This window comes from Ailuropoda melanoleuca, chromosome 7 (assembly GCF_002007445.2).
Source record: "Ailuropoda melanoleuca isolate Jingjing chromosome 7, ASM200744v2, whole genome shotgun sequence".
Lineage (NCBI taxonomy): Eukaryota > Metazoa > Chordata > Mammalia > Carnivora > Ursidae > Ailuropoda > Ailuropoda melanoleuca.
This window is the reverse complement of record NC_048224.1, coordinates 61555633-61561632: the sequence shown is the minus strand read 5'-3', so window position 1 is coordinate 61561632 and position 6000 is coordinate 61555633. Positions and strand designations below refer to the sequence as shown.

The 6000-nt window shown below is 34.1% G+C and overlaps 1 long non-coding RNA gene across 1 annotated transcript in view; it reads left to right on the top strand.

Annotated features, from left to right (window-relative positions):
* The first annotated feature begins 294 nt into the window (after nucleotides 1-294).
* The window catches only part of LOC117803061, a 27648-nt gene continuing 21942 nt past the window's right edge, over nucleotides 295-6000 (top strand). The window contains exon 1 of the long non-coding RNA XR_004626663.1: nucleotides 295-1417. This is a non-coding gene — a long non-coding RNA (uncharacterized LOC117803061). The remainder of the gene's footprint in view (nucleotides 1418-6000) is intronic.

Genomic DNA, 6000 nt, shown 5'->3' with positions numbered 1-6000 from the left:
TCTGTTTTATACAATATAATCACCCAAAATTCATGTAAGGCACTTCATCTCAAAGACTAAATTAGTAGGATTAATTAAGAAGTGTACTTAGTAGGAATACATGATTTTTTAATTTTCAACTTATTTTTTCTAAGTATCAGTTGGGGCACCTGGGTGGCTCAGTTGGTTAAGCATCTGCCTTCGCCTCAGGTCATGATCCCAGGTTTCTGGGCTCAAGCCCCACAACGTGCTCTCTGCTCAATGGGGAGTCTGCTTCTTTCTCTCCCTCTGCCTCCCCATCCCTGCCCCAGCTTGTGCTCGCTTTCTCTCACTCTACCTCAAATGAATGAAATCTTTAAAAAATAAATTGTCAATAAGAAACGGTTTTTATTAATTAAAAATAAGGATTCTACATTGCATCAATAGTAATGTGTGGACTTTACTTGAGTAGTAATGTAATGGACCTAGAGTTTCTTAAATGCTCTATATAAGTGTGGTGTTTGTAGTGTTGAAGACTTTGGAATTGCTGTTTATATCTGAAATTTGTTTCTAGCTCTGAAATGATCATTTCAGATATTTAAGGTAGGAAATACATGAATATGAGGTAGTGTCAAAACTTAAAGGAGTAGCCGTAGTAATCCATTATGTTTTATATTATATCTGTGACTGGACCTCTTAAGACATATTCTTCCTTGTTTCATCTTTGTGCAAAATGTCAACCTACTAGACTTTTGTGAATATGCATGAGAGTTTAGGTATGCTTTGGGATTTAGAAGAACTATGTAAATAAAATCCTGTCACTATTAACTTTGCCAAGTTTAGCCTATGAGTTACTTACATTTTTATTTTTGTATGCTTGCTTGGACAGTTTATTTTCTGCAAATTATTTATATTATTGTACATTTTGCCAGAATAATTGTAGTTAATTTTTCTTCAGGGTGTTTTCAGATTATTATATAATGTTAAGTCAGTATCAAATGTGACACATTGCTCAGATTTACAAATGTTGCTTGGTGTTTTTATGTAATGACAAAAAGTAAACAATCTCTCACATAGTGATTCTCTTTTAATTTCTGACCTTTTTGAAAGTGTTGGAGGCAGTAGTAACTTTCTCAATGGTTACTTAGTCTATAAAGCTAATTCTTAGAATTGGTTAGACTGTTTACATGTTCACGGCCTGGTTAGCATATTTTAAGCATTAGCAATCAGCAGTTTAGCAAAGTGAACATAAAAATCAGAGTAATTGTTTACAAAATGATACCTTCACAGTCATAGAATTTATGGGGGAGCCATGTCATTCAGAATTGCACTATATCCATGTATTTATTTTTATCAATATGTATTGAAGGGTCCTATTGTTTGCTGTACCCTTTCCTAAGGCTGAGATAGAACAGTGGAAAAACAAAATCCCTGCTCTACATTAAAGACCAGCAGCCATGTGAGTATCCCTCCAAATTGGTAATTTTTACACTTCAGTGTGCATTAGAGCCACCTAGAGGGCTCATTAAAACATTTCTGGGCTCTACTGCACAATTTCTGATTCAGCAGGTCTCAGGTAGGGCTAAGTAATGTGCATTTCTAATAAGTTCCCTATTGATAAATGTTGGGTTTGGGGACTCTTTGAGAATCTCTGTTCTAAAGTATTACTCAAAAGAATCATAGTAACTTTTTTGATTAGTTGATTTGGGTTAGTGGTAGCATAGGTAATTGTTCTGGTACATTATATTCTATTTAGGATCTCTGGCCAATCACTGAGACCATTCAAAACACTCCCAAACTTTTCCAGCTACTGCCAGTTGACAAGTACTGCTTTTTAAGTAGGCTATTGAGTGCTAAATTTTATACCTAACATTTTTGAACTAGGATTTCATTTTTGTGTCACAGGCCTAGTGAATTCAAGTGAAGAAGGAATATAGAAAAATACAATTTGAAAATTTTGTAAAGGTTTTTCACTTACCTGATTTTCAACTACCTATACCAGTATGAGAAATGAAACAGTGTAATAATGTTTTTGTATCAGTATATTTGAAGATGCTTGGGGCACCTGGCCAACCATAGGACTCTTGCTTGACCTTGCTGGGGTCATGAGTTTGAGCCCCACATTGGGTGTTGTGGTTATTTAATTAAAAAAAAAAATCTTGAGAAGATGCTTATGCTTGACAGGTGAAGGTTTTAGAAAACTGTCTTGGTCTTTGCTTACCATCTTGGTAAATATGAATATAATACACTGTTTAGATGGATTAAAATGATGGCTCAACCTTTCTCTTTTGTGAACTGGTCTTTTACTTTTCTAGATTGAAGTTACAGATTTGATAATGGCATTTTCTAAGACAATGAGTGTATTTATTAAAAGTAATTTTCTCTTGGTTTGCAGCTTCAGTTTTCATTAGTCATTTAGAAGGTAATGCCACCAAGGAGTTCAATAAGTGGAAATCGTTAAGTAATTTTATGGTAAAAGTTATAGCCTGGCTTATGAGACTTTACAAAGATTTATGCTACATATATGTATTATTCAACGTTTATTCAGAATTATGCAGTACATTAAAACAATTAAATTGGTCCATAATAAGAGCACATAGTTTGCGATATTGATTATAGTTCCTTTCAGAAATATTGGACTACGTTAGTGCAAAGAAACAATCATCTGGTTAATAGCCTTCTAAATATCCTAGCAGGTAGTTTCTAGAATCTTGTGTATGTCTGCTAAGAATATCTGTGTGTAGGAAACAAGGAGAGAGACTTGTTTGTGATTTAGATAACACCTGGGTGCCTCACGTTTTTGCTTCCCAAAGATTGCTGTAGCATAGTGTCCTCTCAGTTTTACCAGGAAATCCTCATTGACCGAGCATTTTGTGATTTTTGTGAACTAGAAATGGGTTTGACTCTGCGAGGTTACGTATCTGTCATCAAGGAAGCCAACTCATCTATCCTTTTATCTCTTCACTTTGCACCAACCTACCCTTCCCTCTTTTTTTTTTTTTTTACTACTAGGTTTCGTCCCTAAGTGGCCTATTAACCTGTTTTCCAACTGAGAAATTCTCATGCAGTCTAATGAGAGTAAAACTTCGTTTCATCTGTTTAAAAAAAAATTACATGAATACATTTGTTTTTTCTGTTCAGTTATTTATTGCTAGTTTTCTTCAATCAAGAAACGGTTAACCCCTGTGGCAGTACTTGGACATTACAGTGAATTATATTTCTACAAAAGTCAGTGCTTAACTTTATTTTTAGGTACACAAATGCAGAAAAAAAGGATAAAATTTGAGAAAGGAAACTGTAAATCTATACTGAAGTTTTCTGATTCATATTATGGTTTCCAAATACAATAGTGTCCCCTTATCTGAGGAGGAAACCTTCCAAGACCCCCAGTGGAAAAGCACAGATAGTACCAAAATCTGCATATACTTTTTTCCCTAATAACATATGCATGTCTGCGATAATTTATAAATTAGGCACATAGTAGGAGATTAACAATAATGACTAACGAAAAATACAGCAATTATAACATTATACTGTAAATAAAAGTTACGTGAACGTGGGCTCTGTCTCAGAGTGTTGTACTGTACTCAACGCCATGATGGTGTGAGATGATAAAATGCCTTTGTGATGAGATGAAGTGAGGTGAATGTCATAGACATGGTAATGTAGCATTAAGCTACTAGTGACCTGACCAGAGGTCTGAAGAGTGTCGTCTTCTTCGAAACTGTGGGTAACTGAAACTGTGGAAAGCAAAACCACAGATAAGGAGGACCTCTGCACTCTTTGCACTACTGACCTCATATTTAACAGCCCCAATTATCCTACTAGACAGGTATAGAAACTTTAGATTTGTACTTAGTCTCTTGCTACTATTAGAAATACACATGATGATTAATTAGGACATTTCAGAAAACCTTATTTTTTTGTCTTCTTTATATTATGGTACATTGATTTTGACCCGGAGCCATTAAATCTTTTAAAATATTAAGAGGAGAGCAGCAGGTTTTGGAAAATGACATGCTCCAAATTTAGAGGGGTAGGAACTGTAATATAGAAAACAAGTATTGAGATTGTTAATTTCTGCCTTGCTATATAATATGCTTATATTTTTAGGAGGAATAAGTTTAGTTTATTTCCCAGTATTTGTGCTACAGTGTCAGAGCTGAGGTAAACTAAGGTATAGTTAGGTTCATATTATGATCCTTTAGACCTGTGAACGGATGAGATATTCACTAGGTTGACTGAAATTATAGATCTCAAAATTTGAGTTATTTTGCAGCTACTTATACCATACGGAAGAACACTACCTGTCACAAGCAATTTCTAGTCATTCTTTTTTATAGATCATATAAGTATGATGCACATGTTAAATAATTTAGCATTTAAAACGTTCAATACTGGTTTTCTACAGTAGCTGTATTGACCGTTTCTTGCAGTTTGGACTGCAGATAATAGCTGTAGAACAGCCCTCAGCTCCCATGGCACTAGTGTTCTAGACCAAGAAGAACATAGCATAGAAATAATTTATGAGGTCATAAGGGTAGAGAAAATGACAGCTTCTGTTTTAGAAAAGAGGACTAGAAAATCCCTGTCTCAGGAGACAAGGGACAACATTATTTTAGTCTGTGCTGATAAAAGACAACATTGTGATAGATGAAGTGGATGTCATAAGTCTACTGTTGGAGCTGTGCTGTTCAGTGTGGTGGATATGTGGTCTGTTGAATCTTTGGAATGAGACTAGTGAAGCTAAGATTTGTAATTTTATTGTAGTTAATTCAATTTATCAGTACAGTGTTTAGCATATTTGGAACAACTTCGGTATGCAAGTCTCATTTTGCATCTTAAATATAATGAAATCTAAATAAATATAAAAATTTACCAGTTGAATTAGATGTGTAAAGTACAGAATTGGAAAGATTTGGTATGAAGAAAAGAATGTAAACTATCCCAATTTTTAATATGGCTATATGTTGAAATGATACATTTTGAATATATTGGGTTAAATAAAATGCACTACTTAGCTAATTTCATCTGTTGCTTTTTTTCTCTTTAATGTACTTCTTAGAAATTTAAAATTTCTTACATTGCATTATTTTTCTTCTATCCAGAAGTAACTTGGTCAAATTTTTCTTTTCCTTACATGGATGTAATCCCAGAATCTCATTACATGGTGTAATTATGCAGTTCATTTATTTTTATCTTTTAAAAAATGAGTAATTTGAGGTTATGTATTCACCATTAGGTGTTAGTGAGATTGATTTCCTGGTAATATAATTGCTTGGTGTTTGCAGAAGTACAAGAAAGAAATTTGAATCTCAGTTTTTAGGAAATAAATTGTACACATTAAGTTTACATTTACTCCTTTCACTTTTGTTACCTTGTTTTGTGTTTATTATCTACTTGATACTCCATAAAATTTTAAGTCCAAAATTTTTTATTGTCATGGAAGATTTCTCTTAAGATCTTTGCGTGAAATTTTTGTGTTCATTTATTTTACTTCATTTTATCCAGTATGTCAGCCCTAGCAGAGTAAGGATCTTATCATTTACTGATTTATCCTCATTTTGTATTACATCCTCATTAAATGTTTGTTTAGTGAATGAATGACACCAGCTGAGGGCAACGCATGGTTGTTGACATGAGAGTATACAATGAATAAAATACGGTCTTTGCCCTCTTGGGATTTAGAGTTTAATGGTTTTACGGAAGCAAAGTGTAAGACCAATTGGTAGTAAGGAAGGGAATAGGAAATGTTCTGAAAACCTAGAAGCAAGTATTCACTTACATTGGGAAGACTGGAAAGAATTTACTAAGATGATAACTTTTGAGCAGGTCATAAAGGTGAGTAAGACTTGCCAGCTGTAGGTTTTTTGGAGGTAGAGGATGAGGGGGAGGATTGTGGGATGATGGAATGGTGTGGTCAGAAGGGCTAATAAGTGAACAGAGATCCTGAGCAGTTAATAAGGAGCTGTCTAGGGGAGGAAGTAAGAATAGAGAAGGGAAGAAGTAATATTTAGATAAAACTGATCTAAGTTGAGGAGT